Genomic DNA, 22,993 nt, shown 5'->3' with positions numbered 1-22,993 from the left:
AGGGCGTTATTTATTGGCAAACATCTGAAATAGTGACAGATTGACCCTGCAAGTAACATTACGCCGCTGTTCCATATTATTTTCTGAGGTTCCTACAAGTGACATGATCAGTATTGGACTTACTCCAAAGACATGATCCAGGTATGTGTAATGATCATTGTTCAAAAAAAGATCATAAATAATCTGCCCGAACTGTCAGTGACTGTGTGGCAAGTAGAACAAACGTCACAGAGTTTAAAGTAAGTGGGGAGATGTAATCGGTTTTCTCTATTGTCACCAAAACTTTCTGGCAACAAAGGGAAAGATTTAAAAATAAATACAAGCACTATCTGGTAATTTAATTATAATTTACACTAAGGTGAAACAGAGAGATCCAATATAGCTTTAATAAAATGTCCAACAGTATCAAAAAGGCAGAAAGCTCCAGGGCAATAGGAGATGTAGGATTAAGAAGATTACTATATAATGATTAGTAGAACACATTCTACAATCTCCAAGTTTGTAGCTGAATGATGAACAACTGTTGCATGCAGTCTTTTCCTTTCTCTCTCTACTGAAATCTGTAGTAGAGCCAATCAATAAACAGGCACCCCACCAGATTATGAGCGCACGGTAAGGTAGAACCAGCTATATGAAGCCGTGAAGGAACACGAGATGAGTAGGATGTAACCATCCATACTTGGAGGTACTGGAAACAGTCCAAGTAGTGTCTTCCTTCTTTGGTAAAAAAGAAGAGGGCCCTTTCATAGTCAAGCATGTTCAAGGCCTCTTATTTTTTTTCTAAAAGAGAGCAACTTCAAAGCACAGTGTTGTGGAGCAACCTCCCAGTTCTCTCTTGAAAATACAACATTACCAGAAGTCTCTTTCAGAACTTTCTACATCAACAGCCTACTATTGGAGAGGTGAATTCAATATATTTAACTGGAACTGAAGACTGTACTCTAGTAATGTTTCTTCTGTGACGACTGAAATCTGTCCAGCCAGGACTTGGTATCTAAAAGTAGTTGTTAATATTAGTGAGGTGCATCAGGTGTGTGAGGATGCTACATAGCAAAATGCCTCAGCATGATGTTGCAGGAATAGTGAAGACAAGAGGTTTAAAATGTTTTGTTCATGTGTCTGATTTGAAAAATAGGGGACAAAGGATTTCATGGGAGTAGAGATGACGAGGAGTTAAAAGCATGCATCTGTTTTATCAAGGTATTCATAGGTCAGAAACTTTTAAATTCATCAGGTTCTGGTCATAGGTAACAGAAACTGAAGAAGCTACAGAAGAAATTGTCGGTCCTTATTGACAGCTGAGACCCACATTTTGACGAAGGTTCGATAAATGTTTTTTTCTGAGACCTTAACCAAGGGTTATTGTGATAACATACATGTAATTGCTAAGATGTTGGACAGCAGCTTCCTCTTCTGGTGATGCCCAGAAAGATTGACAACCGCTGACGCTTTACATCCGCGTCTAACAAATGTACCGTACACGAGGGATGTAAAGAAGAAATAGCTGTTTACCTTCAGCCACTTCACTGTAATACTCCTTAGTATGTCTGCTCAGGATGTTTGCCCAGGAGGTTTCTCAGTGCATACATGGGTTATCATGTCAGTTAGAGCATTATGGTAATAATGTTTACATTTAGATGTGCTTCCTCTCTGAGCATCTCCAAGGAGCTAGCATATGTAAAAGATTTAATTGCAAAGCACTGCTGCTGCTGATACGGGCTCGGAGGCCTACCAGATGCCTCGCTAAGTGAGTCAGTAGTCAATGATTTTGGCTGCTATAGAGCTTAATGCAGTGAGCAGAAAATGTCTGCCAAAATGAAGTTTCAAGAAATGTTTGTTTTCTTACCCAATCTAGATATGCTTCTAGTTTGGTTTTACACCTTTAAATACTTCTCTAGATGTAGCTGGGAAGTTGGTAGGCAGCTGTGGCAGATGTAATAACACAAGCCATTGTTCTTTGTCCTGTAGCTGTATGTGTGGGTTTGTTTGCTTAACCATTGGGTGGGCACAGCATGGCTTATGTAGCAAATTGATGCTTCTGAATGTAGGTCCTGCCGTTTATCCAAGCTGGAGAAATCCTGATGCTTGATGTTTTGAAAGTAGAAAGTAAGATGCTAATAGACTTCTCTTATTTGTTCCAGAATGAAGAAAAAAAAAATTACTTAGAATAATAATAGTAAAAGTTAGACCAGAGTTCATGATGTTTTATTGTCTCTGCAATTGGTAGTCTGTTTTGCAGAAATGCTATTAGACCATTACTCATGGCAGGGAGAATATCCCTGAAGAGTTTTTCACAGTTCATGTGTCAGACAGGAATGCAAAGGATCAATTTACAGCCACAGACAAAGATCTGAAAATGTCCAGGGGGACCTGGGAGAATGCTTCTCACCCCAAATAGTTTTACTGATTTAACTGATTCCACTTGTCTGACTGCAGCGTGTTTTCAGCTAACCCAGAGTTAATTTCTGAGCAGCAGCAATAAAAACATTGTATGTAGACTGCAGTGAGAGCTGGGATAAGAACATTAAACACAGTGTCACCTCCTTGCAGGCTTTTCTGTTATAAAACTAAGGAGAATTTCAGTATGTTTTGGAAGGCTCAGGAGTGCGCTCCTGTATTCCAGGGAGAAACCTGCTGGTGCTGTGCAACTCTCTTTCCTTGAGTAACTTGCTTTGTTTAGCAGATCATCCTTTACTTCTGCGTTGCAGCTGTCAGAAAAAGCCAGGCATCAAGCTGAGGAGTTGTATTTAAAAGTGCTGTCTGGATGAGGCGGTTGCAGTGGTCTGTAAGCTACGCAAAGCAGTTGGAAGCAGTTTTCTGGCTGTTGGGCCAGCTTTTGGGTAGTGGTTGTACCTCACCCGAAAGCTGGCAGTCGCCATTAATTCATTTGCTTCTTAGATGTGTTTGGTTTATCGTCATTTAAAGTTTCCCGGTGAACTTTAGACGAAAGCAGAGGATGAGTTAATCAGTTTAGAAGAGACAGTTTTCAAATTAACCTGTCTTCTTTTCATATCATTTGCAACAGGATCTGTAAAGTTAGGCCTTAATCTTCGAAATATTTATGTACGTATTCAGCAAGAGATGGCATGTGGAGTTTCACTGAGTTATCTGGAAATTGTTTGTTGGGAAGAGCACACATACAGTCCATCCTATTTTGACTCTTACAAATGTTTGTTGTTTTTAAGACTGAAAAAAAAAAAAAAGGAAAGATTTAATTCTTATTTTAAATTCTAACCCAAGCTGAAGTTGATCACACAAATTAAAGATAAGGAAAATGTAACCAGCATTTAGGATTTAGGGAAAAAAAGCAGGTGCATTCAACTTGAGACCAGTGCTTAGTACAGGCAGGGTTGCTGAACTGCCTGCCTGTGCCTCTGACTAGGAGAGAGGCGTGTTTTATTTTCCCTGCTTATTCATTTTCTGAGTCATTCATCTTGTGCTATAGCTATTGAAAACTGTAACAGAGTCTGGGAAGCGCTTGGCTTTTGAGTGCTGCCTCCTGATTGGGCTAGGGAATGCTGCTGTTCGGGAATAATGTGTGAATACCATCTGCTCCGAGGAGCTGGGAGTCTCAGTGAATTTTGCTTGGAGAGGCACCTTTAGCCAGGACTACAGGCAAGGGGAGCAAGCTCGCTTTTCCTGTTTCTTATCCAAACTTTTAGTTGTTGCTGGATTTCCTTTCTGTTTCCCTGTTGAACTTTTTTGTGCATTGCTCAAGGGCTGAGGTGCTTCTCCTGTGAGTTTTGGGGTTGTTTTTCCTTTTTTTTTTTTTTCTTTTTTTTTTTTTTCCTGCATGGGATTTCTTCTGGGGTTCAGCATGCACACCAAATGGGGAAATAAATCAGCAAGTATTGCAGCTGTTTATTGCAGCACAGCAGTTAACATGGAACCTCTGAGTTGCTTTGAGAAACTACTTCCAAAAATTTGACCTGCTCGTAAAAAGGTAAGCAGTTAAAGACTTCTGAATTTCAGGGACTGACTTTTTACTTGCATAGAGGTTTTGTTTCATTAGGAATGAGTATGTCTAATTTGAAATGAACAGTTGCCTTGTAGCAATGCCTGAGATCAAAGACTGTGTTTTGTCTCAGAATTTCTTTAATGAGCCCGAAGAAATGAGCAGAGTTGGAACGATTGTCTTTTGCTCTCTTGTACAGAAATTGTTTTACAACAGATTTTAATCCAAACTTTCTGCGGTGTAAATGTAATTGTAATTCAAGGCAGCATATATTTTTCGGTTTGCATTTTATGAAGAGAACTCTCTCAACTCTTGTTTTCCTGATTATGGAATCTCTTTTTCAGACTGTTATCTCAGACGAAACACAGCTATTTTCAGCAGTCCGGATTTGCAGTCAAATGGTGCATTCCTCTTCAAGAAGACAAGATGTAGTTTGTGAGCCCATTAAATCCTGCTCACTAATGACCTGCTGATGTAGGCTCAGTCACTAGAGAGAAAACTGTAGTCATTCCTTTAACCTCAAAACAACAGGCCTGACACCACCATGATTGATGGCCACCACTCTCTCCTATTACTGTTAGCATATACTTAACTTTTAATGTTACCGTTTGAAAACAGTTATAATTTTTTTTTTTTTTTGCCTGAAGGTTACATTTCAGTCAGACACTTCTCTCTACACAAGGCAAAGTTAGCTAAGGGAGGACATGAAATATTGATGTTTTACAAAATCTCACCCTTCCTTCCAGTGAGTCAGATTATTCAATTTACTGTTGTCTGTTCCAAGGAGAAAACTGGAAACCGTATTTCTAAGACTTTGTTTGCCGAAGGCTTCACTGTAATTTATTTTTGACAAATACCTGGTTTTTAGCTTTCTCTTTTGTGTTGGGATGTTAATTGTAGCGGTGTAGTGTATAAGTTTCCATGTTCTAAGAGAAATGTTTAGTACCTGTAAATAAAGGAACAGTGGAGTTATGTAACTGCTACTTGATCTAACCAAAACTTTTCACATTGAATCAGTTTTAAATAAACAAGATCTTACATCTACTCTGCTTTCTTACACTCAGACCTTTTGAGCTAATGTTCTTGTAATACAGAAAAGAGATGTTTCTGCTTGCAGTTTCACAAAACACCCCAAAAGATTAATAATTAGACATCTTTTCACTGAGTCATTTATGTGGCAAAATGCCATATCATCAAAAGCAACTCTTCTAATGAGATGAAAAACTACTCTGCTGAAGCCTGAATCAGGAAAATTGTTGCTAGCCAAGGAAGGAATGCCTGAATCACACAGAGGTGCAACGCCACCAGTACAGCCCGTTGGCTGGTGGGCACTGTACTCACTTGGAATATAGAATATACAGATTAAGGTTTCACTGCACCTGGTGCAAGCCAAGTGTGTGTCTCATTTTATGTATGTTAAAGAACCTTGAAAGGTCATGCATGTGCCAGTACAAATGGGGGGTTTTCCAGTAATCATCACATTTCTGGAGATAGAGAGACTATTTCTCATTCAGTGCTGCTGCTAATAAATGCTCACTTAGGTCTTTTTTGGTGAGATTATATTGTCAACTGTAAATTTCCCAGGTGTCCTTTTGCAGTCTGTCATTGGGCCAGACATCATGATTGTAATGAAGTAGCATGAGAAATAAAATTCTGACCTTTGAACTCCAGAGGTGAAGATCACTCCCATTCCAGACATAGCAGAAGGTTTTTTAGCTGTTGGCAGTAGTGACTGAGTATCAGCAATAACCGACAGTATATGGGACTGGAATCAGAGCTTTTTAATTCAGTGCTATGTACATATGTACACTCACATCAAACACCAGCTGGTTGGAAAAGTGTGTTTATTTTTTGCTTAGAGTGGACAAGCTTTTTAAACTTCCCCTTCATCCCATGCAGTAGTTACTTGGTTCAGTGGTCTGACTGTGATACCTGTTTTTGCATGGGTGGAGTTTATTGTTTAAGAACTTAACATGCAACAAGCAGTTCCTGCTAGATCCCCCAATGAAGCTCTCCACAACTTAGTACTAGTTAGTATTTCCTTTTAATGTGATCTGTATAGCTGCAAAGCACTTTTTGTTTGCTTGCCTGTTGCTAATATGCTAGCATGATCGTCAATACTTCAATGCTTAAATGTTTTTCGCTCTCTAATCCAAGTATCTTCATGCCAATTTGAATGTGTTGTCCTTATCCTGTTCTTATAAAGGGGAGCGGAATTAAAAGTGTTTTGCCCCGGGTCACACACATGAAGCTTTTGTCATTGTACTATAGTTACGTTGGAAGTTGTGTTTGGCCATTCCTCTTGCTCCACGGTCTTCATCCTTGCCCATTTCCCTTTCTTCATTCTTCTCTTCTTCATTCCCTGCCCCCTCAAAAAAAAAAAATAAAAAATGCTGGAGGACATTTGTGGAGAGCATTAAATGTCTGACATGTCTATATGAATTTGGAAAATCGCAGTGCTGGGTTTTTTTTCAGCAGACTGGGGTGTTTGTTTTCTTGAAGATGAAGAATTGTCATTTTCACTATAGGAAAGAGTACTTTCTTGCTAAAGTGGCAACGCTTGACAGTGCAACAACACTATTGTGCATTTACAGCTTAATTTCAGGAATCCACACAGATTTCTTTTCTCCACCACCACAACTCTCTTGTCTGACTTAGTTGCCAGACTTTCTCTGGCAGCTCAGTCTCACTTAATTCACAAAGAATGTGGCTCCCTCTGCCATACGTGGTGCCTGGAGTTTAAATCAGTACATTTGAGTGAACTTCAGCTTAAGTCAAATCTGACCTACCTAGAATACAGGTTTCCAGTTTGCAGAAGTGAACCAGAGTGATGAGGCACGACCATGAACATTAAAGTACTTTGCATGTATCTGTGCTAGCTATTTCTATTGCCTTTTATATAATCGAATATTCCTTTGCCAAGGAGTAAAATGTAATAGGAACTATTTTTGTGTTCTTGGGAGTATCTTTGCTGGCTCTAAGCTCCTCTGAATAGATGCCGCCTCCTGCTATGATGTCATCGCTTCTGGTACTTGCCAGTAGACTACCAAACTGAAAAAAAATCAAGATAAAAATCAAGATAACAAAATCAAGATAAAAAATTGCTATCTTGCCTCCATTTAGGTCAGATGAAGCATAGAAACTTGTGTTTTAAACAGAAGAAAAGCATTAATGGAGGGAGAAGGACTTCAGAGAAACTGGGACAGTCTAGTGGCAAGCACAGTAGACCAGAGAATTCCTGCTTTCTGTTTCAGACTATGTGAAATCATTTTGCAGAGCAGCTGTGGAAGTGAAAATCAGGAAAAGTGGGTTTGATTTTGAATTTCCTCATGGAAATTTGGAAAGTCCTTCTTTCTCTCAAGGTACTCAAACCCACATCTGCTCTTTTCTCACAGGAGACTGTGCTAACTACCTTGCTCTGGGGTGGATTGTCTTTAGTTCCCCTGACCCAAGAAGCCTCACCTCTTCTGCTGTGAACAATAAATAGTGACCAGAACAGGGACTGAAAATGAACAGCTTCTCTTTCCTCCAGTCTTGGGAATTCAGTCTTGACAAAATAGAGCTGTATGGCAATTGTGTGAAGGGCTTTTGAAGGATCAAAATCAGATTTTCTACAGCATAAATTATTTCCCAAAGAAAATTGAGCTAATTTCTTCTATGTCTTTTTTTTTTTTCTCCAAACCTGTATTTTTAGAGAGTAATTCTTTAGCAAGTTATAATGTCTTACTCTTTGACTTTTATATTGTGTAAACCAATGCTATTCCTACTACCAGGAACAAACAATGAAACATTTTATACTGCTAAGAGTATCAGACAATAGTGATATTTCTTTGAATTTATTAGTTTAGCATTTAATTCCTTAGAGTTAATGCTTTAAAATAGTTAACTGCTAGATTTAAATTAAACTTGGTCAAAACCTGAGTGGTTTTGTGTGGTTTTCCTGGTAATTTGCAAAAGTATACATTGCATTGTACTGCATGCTGAAAATTAATTGCAGAACCTATGCTGTGCTACCTCCTGGCCTTCTGTACTTGCCTGGCTGCAGTTTCCGTGGTTGGCATCGTGAGTAGTGGAAGGCTGCTATCTAAACCCTAAACGCTGCGTGGGTGTTGTGCCAAGAGAATAGGAGACTCACCACAAAACTGTGTTAGTGATCCTCTCAGCCATGAACTGAAGATTTACCCCTCCTTTATAAGAATTAGTGTAGGCTTCAGGGGCCTTCTTTGTGGGGTTCTCCGTTCTGGGGACTGTCGCTTGGCAAACTGCTGGGATAATTCTGTGTCATACGCCTTCAGCAGGCTGAGGGTGATGCTGGAAGAGCCATGGGCACTTGAGTAAAGGCTGTAGGTTAAACCAAAAGTGCATCATCAAATATAAAGCTGTTATATTGTAAAGGTCTTGTTTAAGGATTAGAATCCTTATTATTTCAAATAATAAATATTGGTAGATATTATGTGTATGTATCTACATATGATTATTAGACATAAATACCTATATACCAAATAATAAGGCAATCTAAAAGGGGCAGCCTGCCATAATATTCCCAAATATGTATTTCCAGTCTTTCTTGCTGAAGTCCTGTACAGCATCCTTAGCTTCTGATCCTGACCTCAGCAGCTTCAAGGCAGGACAAGAACCTCCCTTGTTTCGAAATTGTAATTTTTAATGAGGTAACACAGAGTTAAAGTCAAAGAATATTCTCAGTTCAAATGAGCTTTATACTTAACTTCATTCTGCGGTCACATGTCTACTAGAACGAAGATTAAATAGTTTATAGACAGTGTAGAAGAACTGAATCTCTGAAATAAAGTCAAGGATTGAAAATAGGTGCCTTGAGAAGAGAAGTTTTTGAAGAGAGTAATATTTTAAATGTGCATAATACCTTTCACTGAAAAAAAGAGGATGTGGTTTAGATTAGGACAGTATGTTTTTCAAACTGCAGAATATGAAATGGCTGCTGGGTATGTCGGTAGTTCATAGATTTTCACAGAAGAACTTCCTGATAGTATTAATTGGAGAAATGTTGATAATTATTATTAGGATTAAAAAGAAATGGAGAATACTGATAATATATGCAAGCTTGTGCTTTTAATACAGTTCGTGTGGGTGAATTCAGGGGGGGGGAGTAAGAGAGAACAAGTCTGTTCTTAAAAAAGAAATTCTTACAGAAAGAGTCATGCCTTAGTATGTATGGTTTCCTCTATTTTCTTACCATTTTATCCACATGACTTTATCTCTAAAAGCAAAGCCCACCACCACCACCCCCTACCCTCACCAGTATCAGCAGATGACACTCACTTTCCTCCTGAGAGTGCTGAATAACATTGTAGTTGTGGAAAATGTGGAAAAAGAGGATGTTCCAATAGCCAGATTTTCAGGGCAGTGAAAAAGACTTTTTAATGGGTGGAATGAAAAGACTCAAGAAGAAAGAACAGGTTAACAGCTTGCTGGCCTGTTTGTCACACTATCATGCGAAAAAGGTGAAGATCTCCTGCGGTGTTAAGAGCAAACCCCTGACTTTGAAAGAGCTACCAGTGTTCAGGGCTGGAGCAGTTTCCTTAAGGGAATATCTAACACAAACGTGTTAACAGTCTTGAGCTTTGTGACAACAGGTTTACCCTTACTTTGTAAAAAGTCACCAGTCCAAAGAGGTCATTCGTGGCTTTAAATAAATTTGCAAATTAACAGGAAAGACCTTCTCCTCTTGTATTTCAAGTCTAAATTAAATTTAGGGTAAGAAGAATAAACTTGTTTTGAGCTTCATCCAGCGTTCTGTCAATACTATAACAGTCCGAGAAAGAATCAGACAGATTGTCTGATTTTGTGTTTTCCATTTACGTGTGTTAGGGATGGGAAGAGAACAGACAGCAGAGGGAAGTTCTGGTCTCCAGTAACGTATTTCAGTATTTTTGGTCAAGAAGGTCAAACACCAAGACCTAGAAGTTTTGATACCTAGGTGCCTGCTGCCTTTCTCCTGACCGTTTTCCTCTTTCCAGGCTTTTCTGGTACCTCGTCCTGGTCTACTTTGTCATCATTAACCCTTGCCCCTCCTTAGCCACAATAGCAGAAATTAATGAAAGCTACTGAGCCTTTTTTTTTTTTTTTTTTAAACATTTAGTCCTGTCTGTAGGGCTGTTCTTATGGTGACGCTGCCCTACTCACGATTGTTCTGACTTTCAGTGGTAGCTTTTAATTCAAGACAAATTTAATTCCATCATGTTAAGGTTATATTTGTCTCAGATTTCTTGTTTATATATGGGATTTATACAGACAAACACCTGTGGCTGCAAAATATCTGCGAGTAGGCACCTTAACAGCATCCTAAGCGGGCATGAAACCAAGAAGCCAAGACATTGCTGCAGAAGTATGGACACAAGCTGCACATACAAGGCATCCTCTTTTCAAAAGATGTCATTTTGCTTTGGTGGGTTTTTTTCTAACTGTTGGTAAATTGGCATGTATAAAGGAGGCAGCGATTTCTCTTATACAGCCTCAAAATTTTGCATATATCAATAAGTCCTAAGGTTGTGGATAAGCTCATCTTGGTTTCTCATGGGCCTTTTGCTCTCTGACTTCTTGATCTCAGGCATTTGGTGCATCTAAAAGCAAAATGGAGGATTTTTTTTATTTCAGGTCCCCCCCAGCATTTTGTGGACAGACGATCAGATTTCTGTCCAGCTCTCACCGCGTTTGCTCTCCTTCACACCCTGCTTTCATGTGTAGTGGAGTAGAACTGGTTTTGTGGTAGTGCAAGCGGGAGGAGAATCAAGGCCTCTGGGTTCTTTATTTCATTGCAGTCCCATCTGCCCGATAACTGCTCCAAGATGTTAACCTGAAATATAACAGAAAGGATAAATAAACTCGTAGAACACTCATGATCAAAACTGTCTCTGTGAATACATCTCCGCAGCTGCAGGGACACCAGGATCACCCAGAGCTCATTATAAAAGATGTGCAATTTCCACTCCTTCCTCTGCTATTGCTAGGTTCACTGCCACCGAGGAACAGGCAGGTGAGAATCGCTCTCGCACGCATGTAAAAATGCTGATGCCTGGCTCGGCAGTTACACCTCTGTGAAGAACCATTGTACAGCTGTTCTGCGCTAGATTTTGGGGTTTTGTTCTCTTCCCTCACGTTCGCAATACAAAAGGCAAAGAGTGGAGGAGGAATAAAGAAGCACTTCAGTATTCAGTCCTGAACGTAACTGTCCTATAAACCATCAGCCTGGATGCTACTTTAAAAAGGCACTCTGTATGTTGTTCAGGAAGAGCCCTGTAAAGTGACCAGGCTTAGAAAGAGTTGTAAAATTGTGGGATTTAAGTGATTAAATTCTGATATATATATATATATATATACTGCATATTTGGGAAATAAGACAGTTAAGTTCAATAGATTTACTTTTGGTTTTCATATGACTTTAATCTTACCTCTCGGACCTGAACCCTTCCTCCTTCTTGTGTGTGTACATCGTAGGTACCGAATCATTTGTCATAACAGGTTCTGAAATCCTTGGTTTACATGCATCTCCTTTACCTCCTCTTTGATGACAGGAATCATGATCTTGACGGGAATTAATTACTGTGTTGACTGACCCGGGACACTGATTAAACTATTAAATACAACACCATCTAGAAAAACAAAACTGGTCAAGCTGATGCCGATGTCTATAAAGCCCATTGTTAGTCTGGGTTTTTATATGCAGTACTAATCTGTATTTTCTTAGAACCTGGAACATTCTTTCTCTGCTGAAGGGAACCAGCATCCCGTCAGCTCTCCGGAAAGGTGTCACCATTTCATGTAGAATTACAAGAAAGGAGACTAAATCACTTTAATTTACGATCTGTAACCAGGATGTCCAGGAGAGGGGTCATTACCAAGGGGAAGCAGAATTCTTCTGTCCTCTATGAAGTACATATTCATAGAAATTAAGTTCCTTGGAGAGCCAGCAATTTATGCTTGCATTTTTTCAAGTCCTTTTTTGCATTACAGTGCTGCTTAACTGAATTAAGAAATAATCTCAGCTAATAATGTGCTTTGATTTCTTCAAAGGGGACAAGTTTATGTGTGAAGTCTGGTCATGTTTGAGGAAGTAGACCACATGATTTTACTTGACATACTTCAGGGTGAAGATCTATGTGTTGTAAACTTGCCAGTGTAAGAGAAATTTGTAAATTATCAATTTCCATACTCTCTCACAGCATAAATGTGTTTGAAAATATTGATGCTTTGTCAGTAAATCAGTTCAGTTTAGTCTTGGCCTTGCAAATGGATCCCACATCAAGGAATGTTCTTAAATATTTTAAGCTAATTATATATGTACATATTTTGGTGTAGGATAGAGATTAAATATAAATCAAAAACCAACACAGAGAAATATAGTCCCCATTGGATTATAATTAACTTCCTCCTACTCTAAAAAACTTGTATCCCAGTAGGTGTAACATATGGATATTTGGAAATCTCTGTAATGTTTAAGGGTTAAGTGTCCATCTCTTACAGATGCTTTGGATATGTTCTCTGGAGGCCTAGCCAAGGAGCAGTGCTTTCGTCTGTCCTGATTCCTAATGAGTCAATCCCTAATTTTCAGGTAGTGAATGGGTAGATGCACACCTTAAGATAAAAGATACTATTTTTTTCTGTTTCTGATCTTCCCATGTTTCAGGGAGCATTGAAAACCGTCAACCCTTTACTAGCTGTTTCTTCTTTCACTGCTTGAAAATTTTCTTGGGAGATTTTATCTTGTTCTGTGAATTGCTTGGTGCATTTAGTATAGCTTCTGCTTGCCAGAGTTCTTACTAAATAGAACTGGTTTCAATAAATCATTGTAGCTTTGGAAATTCTGGAGTTCCAGTCATGGCAGTTCAGAAGAGGGAGGGAGGAAACAGGAATACGAGAGCTTTGCCAGCTTGGTAAAAAGCAAAGGTTATTCTGAAGAGAGGAGTATGAACAGGGAGGTCTGTGATAGGAGAGGATCGTGGCTGTCATTCTCTTGCAGGACAGATTAATATTTCGTCTGTAGAGGTAGAACAGTTGTCTTATTGTTGGAAGTGGTAGAAAGTTAGTGGGTTTCCCTTACTTTGTCAAGTGTCTCCCTCAATATAACAGTATAACATTTTTCTAGCCACAGAGAAGCAGTGACCTATCTGGAGTGAGTCCAGAGGCAAGCTGCGTAGCATTTGTCTCAGGTAAATGCATTTGATCACTGCTTCGCTTTCCTGAGCTGTCAAATTCCCATTCCCAGATTTTAAATCTCCCTTTGTCATTGATTCAGGCTAGTCCACAGCACAGTTATTTTATTCGATTTATTCCTGTAATTGCTTCAGATATCCAGTATCCGTTAAATTTTGGAGTAGTGATCTTATTTTAATAAATTCTTTAGTATGAAACTGGCTTTAAACCCCCTTGCTATTACTACTCCCAAGTGCACAGGGAGTTCCCTAAGATATATTCCTTTAAGATATTTATTTCTCATGGTAAGTGGGCATCAGTTCTTCATTTTAAAATCAAGTCTGACTAGAAACTTACTGCTGGTAATCTGCAACATGTGATGACAAAATTGTTTTGCAAACTGTCCTGTCCAGGGTAAGCTTGGAAATCTTTTTTCTTTCTTTTTTTTTTTTTTTTTAATTGTTTAATTGCTACTTGCTGTCGTAAGCCATATGATGCTTTTGATAACAGTCATCAAATTTTACAGCTATCACTATAATCTCACTGCTGTCAACCATCTGCATCACTCCTCGTGTTCTATAGAAACTGAAGAGAAAACAAATACATAGTTAATTTTAGACAGCACATCACTCCTGTTAATGGAGCTTTGTGTGCCAAGTATCATCAGTGTGTAATGTCTGTGCAAATAATCTCATGGAAACCAGAAAGAATTGACACACAGGTAGATTCCTTAATGGTTTGAAGCCCTTAGGGCTGTGTTACAGGTACCTGGGGTGGGCTGCAAACTGAATCATACAAAAGTCGGGACACTTAGTGTTATAACCTCTGACAGGAGGATTTTCATTTCATGGAATCTGAACTTGACATCATCTGAACAAAGAAGTCAGGTGAAGAGCCCGCAAGTAGTTCTTGGTTATACACCTGCTGTGTACACCTGGTGAAGTGCTGCAAGCCATAGTGAGAGCACAGAGCACCCTCTGAGCTGCAGGCAAGAGAGAAAAAATTGTACTTGATTAAAGAAAAAACGGGGGAAAAAAGGTGGAGAAGCACTCCGCTGTAAAATGGTTGGTCAGCATTTATATAAGGCTGTGATACTTTTGCTCTGATTCTAGAAAAGGGAAGACTGTACAAAGACAGATGGAGAAAAGCAATTGCGTAGATAACAGGGTAGTCTGTGTCCTACAGCCTAATCCTGTCTATATGGTCTTTTGTTCTGTGGCTTTAGAGAAGTCATTTATTCCTCTTTACTTCTCATCATCCATCCGTAAATAAAATTTGCCAGATGTCGCACCTAATACGGGATTTCCTGTACTTCACCTTGAAATCCTGTGACTTGTTTAAAAACGTGGAATATTACCTTTCTTGTACTTCCCTTATACTTTAGTACAGAACCTGAGTTGAAATATGGGAAATCACCTCACAGCCAGCTACCTCCCTTGCTGTGCTCTCTTAACTTCTGTTGGCTCCTTCGGAGTGCCCTCTGGGTAGTGCAGGCAGCGGTCAGAGAAGGTCCCGTGGTGTTGGACAGGTGGAAATAGAGCTGCTAAACATCTGTCAGCTCTCTGTAAAACAGGGTAACGGAGCCGATGCACAGGATATTCTTTCATGAGAGTTAGTCAATGTTCTGCTTTCGCGTACCAGGTATCATAGAGAAGAACCGCAAACTTAACAAATAATGGTATTTTATAATTCTACTACCTATTGCTTCCTAGGAGTACCAAGTGCTCAGCAGGTACTGGCTTACATGAATAATGCACAGGAATTTGCCACCGATTGAAATATACATTAGAGGTAGGCTAAAGCGAAATATTTTTTTAACTTACCCCCCAAAAGACATAAAGTGAAACCTGTATCTCATTGTGTTTTTTCACTTCTTATTTTGTAAAAACCACAAAACGAAAGGAGGTTTATTTTTAATATAGAGTAATAGTAAAACATCACAGACAGAGGGCCTGATTCCGAGAGAGGGCTGTCATCTTGAGAGCAAAATTAGGCTTCATTTGAGTGGTCAGGATTGGTGCTTAAGATGACATCTGTGTACAGCAAAGCCTTTCAGTGTTATATTTAGGCATTGTGGAGAGGTGGAAGGGGTCCCACAATAAAAATTACATGTTTTAAATGTCCTGATCACAGTGCTTTAACCTTTATATTATTGACACACACCAACAGATAAATTAGATTTTAAAAGGCATGTTCACTGAAACTCTGTAATTTTATCTCCTCAATTTTTTTCTTCACAGGGAATCCATTTAAAATTACACAATGAACCCCTCTTCATCATTTGAATGTTTCACAGATTAGCATAATTTATAGCTAGTTCTTGTGAATGAGGTGATTGTACCCAGGTGATTGCAAAAAGGTCTGCGGATCTTAGCTTTATAAATATTATTCTGAATCTAACTTTGTTACAGTAATTTATGTAACATGAGTGAGTGCCGTGCACAGCTCTTCAAATGCCAAGACCACACACTGTGTAATCTTTGGAGCCAATCCTCATTTTGGCTTTGCTTTTCTTAGCAAAAAAATTAACTCCATGATTATAATACTTTACCTCTGCAGTCGGAATCTTCTCACATGAGATTGTTCAACCCACGCTCTAAATCCTACCTTCATTATCTGTCATATTTTGCCTCAGAGAACTGGAAAACTGACTTTACAGTAGCTCAGCAGACCAAATATGTTCTTACGTAGTGAGGTATTGCAGGAAAATACTGGTAGGTAGATAAAGCACCTTTCAGACTGTCTCTGACAATTAGGAAAAAACATCCAAACCCTCCTCTTTGCATAATTGTTTTCATCCACAGCTGGCAAGGCGCTCTAGAAAGTGAAAAAGAGTTTTTCTCTTAGCAGACAAAGCACTAACTAAAGGTCAGCAAGATTAATGGAGTTGCCCATGGCCATACAGCTTATTTGTCAAAGACACAGACAAAGTCTCAAGGCTCCCAGTCTTGTGCTGAGGCCTGTCATGGAGCCCAGGGCTGCGCAGTGCTTGTGCTGCCAGTGGCCAGGCTATAAAATTAATTCTGCTGAGAAAGTCCCGGTCTCAGCGTGCAGCTGTTTGGCTGCTGAATTGTTCTTGTGCTTGTTGGATTTGCCTCTTTCTCCCATGTTTTCTTTCTACATGAATGCAGTGCTGCCAAAAGGGCTGGACTCTTGCCCGGGAGGTTTTAAATACTCTGGTCATGAATTGGTGGAAACCTTGTCAGTTGTGTTTGTACTTCTCTAAAAGAAGTTTTGTGGCTTGTTCCTAGTCCTGCTCACGACAAGGTTATTTTGAAAGAGGAGGAGAATGCAGGTAGCCTACTGTCAGAGCCCTGCCTCAGCTTGTCGGGGGAGTAACAGAAATGTGACAGGATCTAAAATTTTCTAGAAACTTGGTGTGATTTCTTTCTGTCTTGAAGCAAATTTCTGGAGAACTGCCAAGATGAAAACATGCACAGCTCTCCTCTGTGCAAAAACTTGCGTGTTCTGTAAAGATGAGATTCAGGGAGAAGCTGGGATCCTTCTTACTGTGGAGTAGGGAAATAAAGATTTCCAGCTGTTAATAATAACAAGTCTAGGATTCTTCTTGTTCAAGCTGGAGCAGAATTGCCTGGAAGTCCCTGGTGAATTCCAGTCCAGCACTCCACATTTGAAAGATTTGGATCCTGGTCTGAAATAATTCCGTTGCTTGACTGAAACTCCAAAACTGAACTATTTTTTGTCATAGTCCAGTCAGAGAAATGAAATCTGTAGTGCTGTTGGCCATCAGTTTAAGTATTTTGATAGGAGTATCGTGACTCAAGTGTTTGCTGAGTCTGCAGATCACGAGCACCCGCTTTGGAATAAGAAGAGACCTGGAAGAAACCGATGTGTGGTGCAGCTGACTGTAAAGAAGTAACTAGCAGTGTGTTTGAGGTTCCCTTATAGGTGAAAAAAAGGGGAAAAAAGCCAAAAGCCAGCATGGTGCACTGTCTGGGCACATTTTCAAGGCCTCTTTTGTTTTGAGTAATTAGTTCTGTGTTTTATTAGTAATGAAAGCAGGGGCTATTTTGTACAATGCTGGAGCAGTGAAGGGTGACTCAGCAGAAGGTTAAACTCTGATGTAGCATTACTTTTGCAATTTATCACCTGCCTGTAGCGCTTACTCAGTGTATAATACATGTTTATTGCTATTCAGACCAATTATATTCTAAATTCACTTAATAATTACCTCTCAAAGACAGATAACTTTAAACAAGAGATTGTTTTATAAATAACTGGAAAAAATCTCTAGGGTGACATCTCTTCTTTGAGGCAGTCTAACCAGCAAGCTGGTTTTTTGGTGATCTGTTTTGTATAAAGTGATTTTATTGAATAAATATAGGCATTAGGGCTTGAGTGTGGTGCAGCCAGATGCTTGCAGCCTTTTAACAGGTTTGTAATGATTGCAGCTGGGGTTTTGGTTTTTTTTTTTGATTTGGTGGATGAAAAATCCATTCTGTTCTGTCTTTGGTTAAGGAAACTTGAGATACTAGATTATATAAATGTACAGCTTTGAAATTGGTCACAGTTATTGGTAGACTAGTTGGTAGAATCGGCAGACATAAGAGCTGTGTAACCTGCATACTCCTTAACGTACCTTCCTGAAGTTGTGTTCAAGAAATTGCAGCAAAAGACACTGCTGGCCCGTTGCTCAAACAGAAACCTTTTCTAGCATGCGCTGCATTTCGTATTTTCCATCTTGGAATCCCAGTAACACTGAATTCCAGGTAGAGTGAATGGAGGAGCATTGCTGCCCTTGCCAGTGTTGCTTCCCAGGAGCTCTCACGGGCACCTGAAGCACTTTGGCCATGTAGCAGAGCACTGGGAGGGACAGGCTGGTGCTCCTGACCCTTCATCACGCTGTCTCATCTGAAAACCCAAAGCTTCTCTATTGTGTATTTTGCGTTAGGTGCCCTGTTAGTTAGTTGTGCCTTGGTGAACCTTAGAAGCTACACTTCTCCTTGATTTCTCTACAAGAACATTGCGGGGTACGGCGTTGACTTCAACAAGCCGCGCCTGGTAACCAGCCTGCAGTAGAGCAAGGTTGGCAACCACCAGCTGAACACAATAGACTAAGCAAAAACTCTCCAAATGATTGCTAAGCTTTTATTTTCTGCATCTTTTTTTTTTCTGCTTCTACAGGTGTAGGAGCCACTTTAACCTGTGGCGTGTCTGGAGCTGGCCCCCGAGGGTCTAAACACAGCTCTAATTGATTATCTGAAATGCGCAGCTTTAAGGGCCCTGCGGTTACTGCTCAAGCGCTGCTGAGTTACTGCACAGCTTTAGGCAGCAGAGTTTTACTGACTGCACCAAATAAATTTGCTGTGCTTTATGGAGCACGGAGAAGCTTGTTTTCTGAATTTTAATCGTCTCAATAAATTGTGTTAAGATCGTGTTCTATTAGACTCCAGGAAATTAATGAGAGCGGCTCCAATATGGACATTATCGGGAAGGTGCGATGCTAACAGTACGGTTAGAAAAAAAAGTTTTAAAATTTGGCTGAGGCAATAATGGGGGCGATAAGGATTGTAGAGATACAGAGTGCAGCTGCCCAGGAATCCCCTTTCAGTCTTGCATTTTACCTGTGGGGATTCTGTTGTCCCACTGGGGACTAACTGATGATGATTTTCAGGTTGCGCTTCACAGGGGTGAGGAAACATTTGTAACGGTGATCAAATAGCTCACATATAGAGATTGCAGAGAGGACGTTTTCTTGTCAAACTCTAGTTCTGGATCATTTCCGACGAAAACGGGAATTGCAACCACTGAAGTTAGCACTTTCATCCTTAGAAAGCTTCTTTGCTGGACATGATGTATACTTTAATATAGTAAGAAAGGTAATAAAGGAGAAAGATTGTATTTAATGGGGGAGTGCAGTAGGATGAGTGGAATGTCCTCTGATACCAACAAATCAATCAGACCAGCAACATCGACAAAAATATTTTGATTCTGTGACTTGAGAGTTTGGTGTTAATGACTACAGCAAGGAAGATCAGCAAATTTTACTTTTGGCCTCTTCTTGCCCCTGCACTAAGTGGAGGAGTATAGTTTTCCTTGAGGGAGTGGTGACGCACCTTAGGGTCAGAGAGTGCATGGTCTCAGCCTTTCTGAGGCTTGTCATTTGGATATAGCTCTCAGATCTTTGTTTGCAAGATGAGAATGTTTTCAGTAAGATATACCAAGTTGAAGCCTCTTCATCACTCTATCTCAAAACATTATATTAGAAGGCTGTAATGATTGATGAGCATTTCTCGTTGCAATTACAGATGAGGAACAGCAACCAACAAATCATGCCCCACTGGTGTATGAATTACTGAGATGCTCTCTGTAGTCTGGCCAGCAAATCATTAAATCAAGCGAAGATGAGCAAGGGGCTGCCTGGATGTTCTCGCCTCAGCACAGCAGCTGAGTAAGCTGCTGTCTGTCTAAATCAATCCCCATGCTGGGAATTGAAACAGTGGAGACATGACGCCTCTCCGTAGCCACATAAAAGACACATTATGGCTGCAATTTAGGGGCCTACGCCTAAAGCAGCTCTTTGAATCCCTAATCCTGTCAGCTCAAAGGGAAGAAGATGGGGAGGCCATACATAACTATGTCAAACTTTTCTCTTGACTTTTACTTGAACTGGGGGATCTGGCCTGCAGTTAAGCCAATCGATGGGGAGTTTATGCACAGTGTATGTTGTAATGGGATTTTACAATGCGGATCTTGGCAGATATATTTAATATCTGACAATTAAAATAGCTTGGCTGCCAAACTCACTGAACATTGCCAGATTTTTATAAGAGCCTGTGAATTCCTGACCTAGATATTCATTGGAGGAGGGAATTCAAGAAGAGGAGGGAAGCATGAACTAAGTATGGAAGACTGGACTCCTCACTTCTTACCCATTTCCCTTACTTCTTCTGAGTAGTAAGAATCTAAAACATGCCAAATGGGGTTAATAAAATGATTTAGGGTGATCAGAAGGCCAGCTCACTCTTAAAGTTGTTCCCATTTCTTTATATTATTTACCTTATGTTTGGGATACTGAATAATGAAAAATCTAAACAAACAGAGCACTAAGCCTCAATCCTACGTGTAAATCTGTGCACATGTGCTGCAAACAAGATAGCACCCATGGACAGATTTGTTTGTGTTGCCATGTGAGCCAAATGCTATGGTTTTGCTTCTTTTAATTATTCAGTCCTGAAAGAATTTGCGGTGAAATCCCACCAGGCAGAGATAAGACTAAAAACCTTGTAATCTGCAACTGTACAGGAGGGTCAGTTTATGGCCTGAATGTGCTGGAGAATTTAGATGTGGAGGGAATCTTTCATAGTGAAATGGGTTGAAAATCTGTATTATTTTAGTGCTTCTCAGCATGTAAATTATTTCTCTTTATGATGAACCTAAAGCTTTGAAAAAACAAATGACTAAATCTAATCCAGATTTGCTATTCTGATGGGTTTTTTTTCATTCTCAAATTAATTCAGGTTGTCGCATTAATTCAGTCCCAACATGGCAAAGGCAAGACAAATGAATTAGCTTAAGCTCCATGAGTTTTGAGGGTTTTGTCTCTGTGTACTTTGCGTGAGGATACGCAGGGCACTGCCTTCAGATGATGAGCCACTAATAGGGGAAAGGTCCCTTGAACTTGCCACCCGCCCTAATGCCACTCCCAGCCAAATGAGAAGATTGTCAGTGAAAATATTTGAATGCTCTTACAGTTTGGAACTGGAAACCACATTCCTAGTGCAGTTACAATTATTAAACTGTTACGTATTCTCCTGAGACCGCTCAGGATTCACAAGTAATGCTTTAAAAAAAAGACTGTTTAGCTGTAGAAAAAATGGCCCGGTCTGGTCTCATAAAAACAACCAGCTAATTTTTAAAAAATATTGGGTTACACAGTATCTGGAACTCTTAAATGTCCTAACCTTGTTACACGTAAGACAGTTATGGTAAATGGGTTTTCTGCAGGGGAATCCCCTGACATTCTTACTTGGAAGATTACCTCTGCCTCTATTACATACAGATTCTCCATCCCACTAAGAGTGAAGTCTCTCTCAACATCCTTTAAAAATATCACCAACCAAAGAGAAGACAACACTTAATTCTTTTTTTTTTTTTTTTTTTTACAAAAGGAAAAGAAAGTCATGTCTTGGGAAGAAGGGAAATCAAATAAAAAATTTAATGCTAGAGAAGAAAGGCAAGAAATGCAGTTGCCATGGAAACCAGAGCATAAGTAGAAACTTTCCAGCAAAGAGCAGAAACTAAAAATGAAAAACCAGAGTGGAGAGACTTGGCAGATAGCCAGCAGCTTCCACCACCTTCTTCTCTCCTGTTAACTTGGTGAGATTTTCTTAGTCATCCTTGCCACATTTTGGAAGCGCTCTGTGCATTCAGAGAGTAGCGCTGGCCTGTGGGTCTGTGCACTTCACAAGGGTGAGGGCACGACAATGTTGCTTGAGATAAGGCAGGCTGTGCCGAAAACCACGCTCTGTATGATTCAGCTTGGTGCCACTTCCACTGCAAAAGGGGGAAAATTGTCTGGGAGTGGGCATAAGGTCACAGGGAGGTAGGGAGATAACTCAGAGAGCAGAAGCTGCTTCATCTAATAGTCACAAAACACCGAGCAAATCCTTCTTGATTCTTATCTTGTTCAAACCAAGGCTCTCAGAGTGCATTGTGACAAGAAACCGCATAACTCTTGGTGAGCTTGAACACTTCCCTGATCCCTTTTTTGTAGGGAAAACCCCGACCACCCTGAAGTCTGCTCCAAGTGCTGCTGTGACTCGGACAAGGCTGGAGCACTGTAACTCAGATCTCTGCTCCCCTGCTCTCATCTCGGAGTCACACACTGCTCCTTATCGAGGTCTGCCTTGGGCACAGGACGTGTTTCATGGTGGGTCATTAGTTGCAGCCGATGTATTTCTGAAAGCTGAGGTGTATTTCAGGCATTCAGTGCTATCTGGGACTTTTTGTTGCTGGCACGTGTAAGTCAGTTTTTGCAGTAAAGTTAATATAGTCATTGGATTAGCAATTATTAAGTCCACATATGCTTTTTAGCACGCCATGGAAAAAAAACAGGTTGGGAAAGCTGGGAAAACTAGCAGGCAGTGCAGTAAAACCTTTGTTATGGCCAGGAACTGATTCGGGTGAAAGATTTTTGAGCGCACCTAGGCCTGTGTGCTGTTACAGATGGAAGCAATAAACCTTACAGTGTTTAGATTTCATTTCGTCATATTCTTGAAATTAAGCATGCGTGTAAGAGTTTTGCTGATTTGACCTCAGACTGCTCAGCATCTTATATAAATGACTCCTTTTTCATAAACAAAAAATAGAAAATGCAGCGCAAGCCAAAAAACCCCAGCCAAGCTTCTTCGTACGTGAAGCCTGGACAATCTGACCTCGGACACAGCGCCGTGAGTTACGAACCCGCCCGTGTCTCAGTTTATCACTCGTGATTCTGCTGGTTTGCCGCTGCCTTTACTACTGAACTATACCGGAACTGTCTCACCTGGACTATTTCTTTGCCTTGCCTATGTCTCATTTAAATATTATTCCAAAACAGAAGGGTTTGTGTGTTGTTTTTTAAGTTGGAAGTGTTGAAGCCTTGAGTAATTCACTCACTTGGATACTTCACTGGGGTTTCCAACCGAGTATAACGGATGTAATTTTTTTTTAATGTTCTTTAGCATCTGTGCATGAAAATGACTGTACACAGCCATTGCAGAGTATGACCTTGTATTTATTTTCCTAGGCTATTTTTAATGCCAGAGGCAAAGTTTATTCAGCTAAAATAACAAGTATGAGAGGCCTGGCCGCCGTGTTTCAGTTCCTGGTTTCGGGGGAGGGAAGAAAAAAAAAAAAAAAAAAATT

The 22,993-nt window shown here is 40.0% G+C and overlaps 1 protein-coding gene across 2 annotated transcripts in view; it reads left to right on the top strand.

Annotated features, from left to right (window-relative positions):
• DAB2IP (DAB2 interacting protein) overlaps positions 1 to 22,993 on the top strand; it is a 203,659-nt gene that overhangs the window by 6,566 nt on the left and 174,100 nt on the right. The window contains exon 1 of one of the 2 annotated variants that reach the window (XM_026860155.1): positions 3,570 to 3,943. The exons of the other annotated variant lie outside the window; for it this stretch is intronic. The gene's annotated coding sequence lies outside the window, so the exon portion shown is untranslated. Of the gene's footprint in view, positions 1 to 3,569; positions 3,944 to 22,993 lie in introns of those variants that run through there. 2 annotated transcript variants of the gene reach the window in all.

Source organism: Athene cunicularia, assembly GCF_003259725.1.
Source record: "Athene cunicularia isolate RWA chromosome 17 unlocalized genomic scaffold, athCun1 chr17_part1, whole genome shotgun sequence".
Taxonomy (NCBI): Eukaryota; Metazoa; Chordata; class Aves; order Strigiformes; family Strigidae; genus Athene; species Athene cunicularia.
Note: the sequence above shows the minus strand (reverse complement) of the source record. Positions and strands in the feature narration are given on the sequence as shown.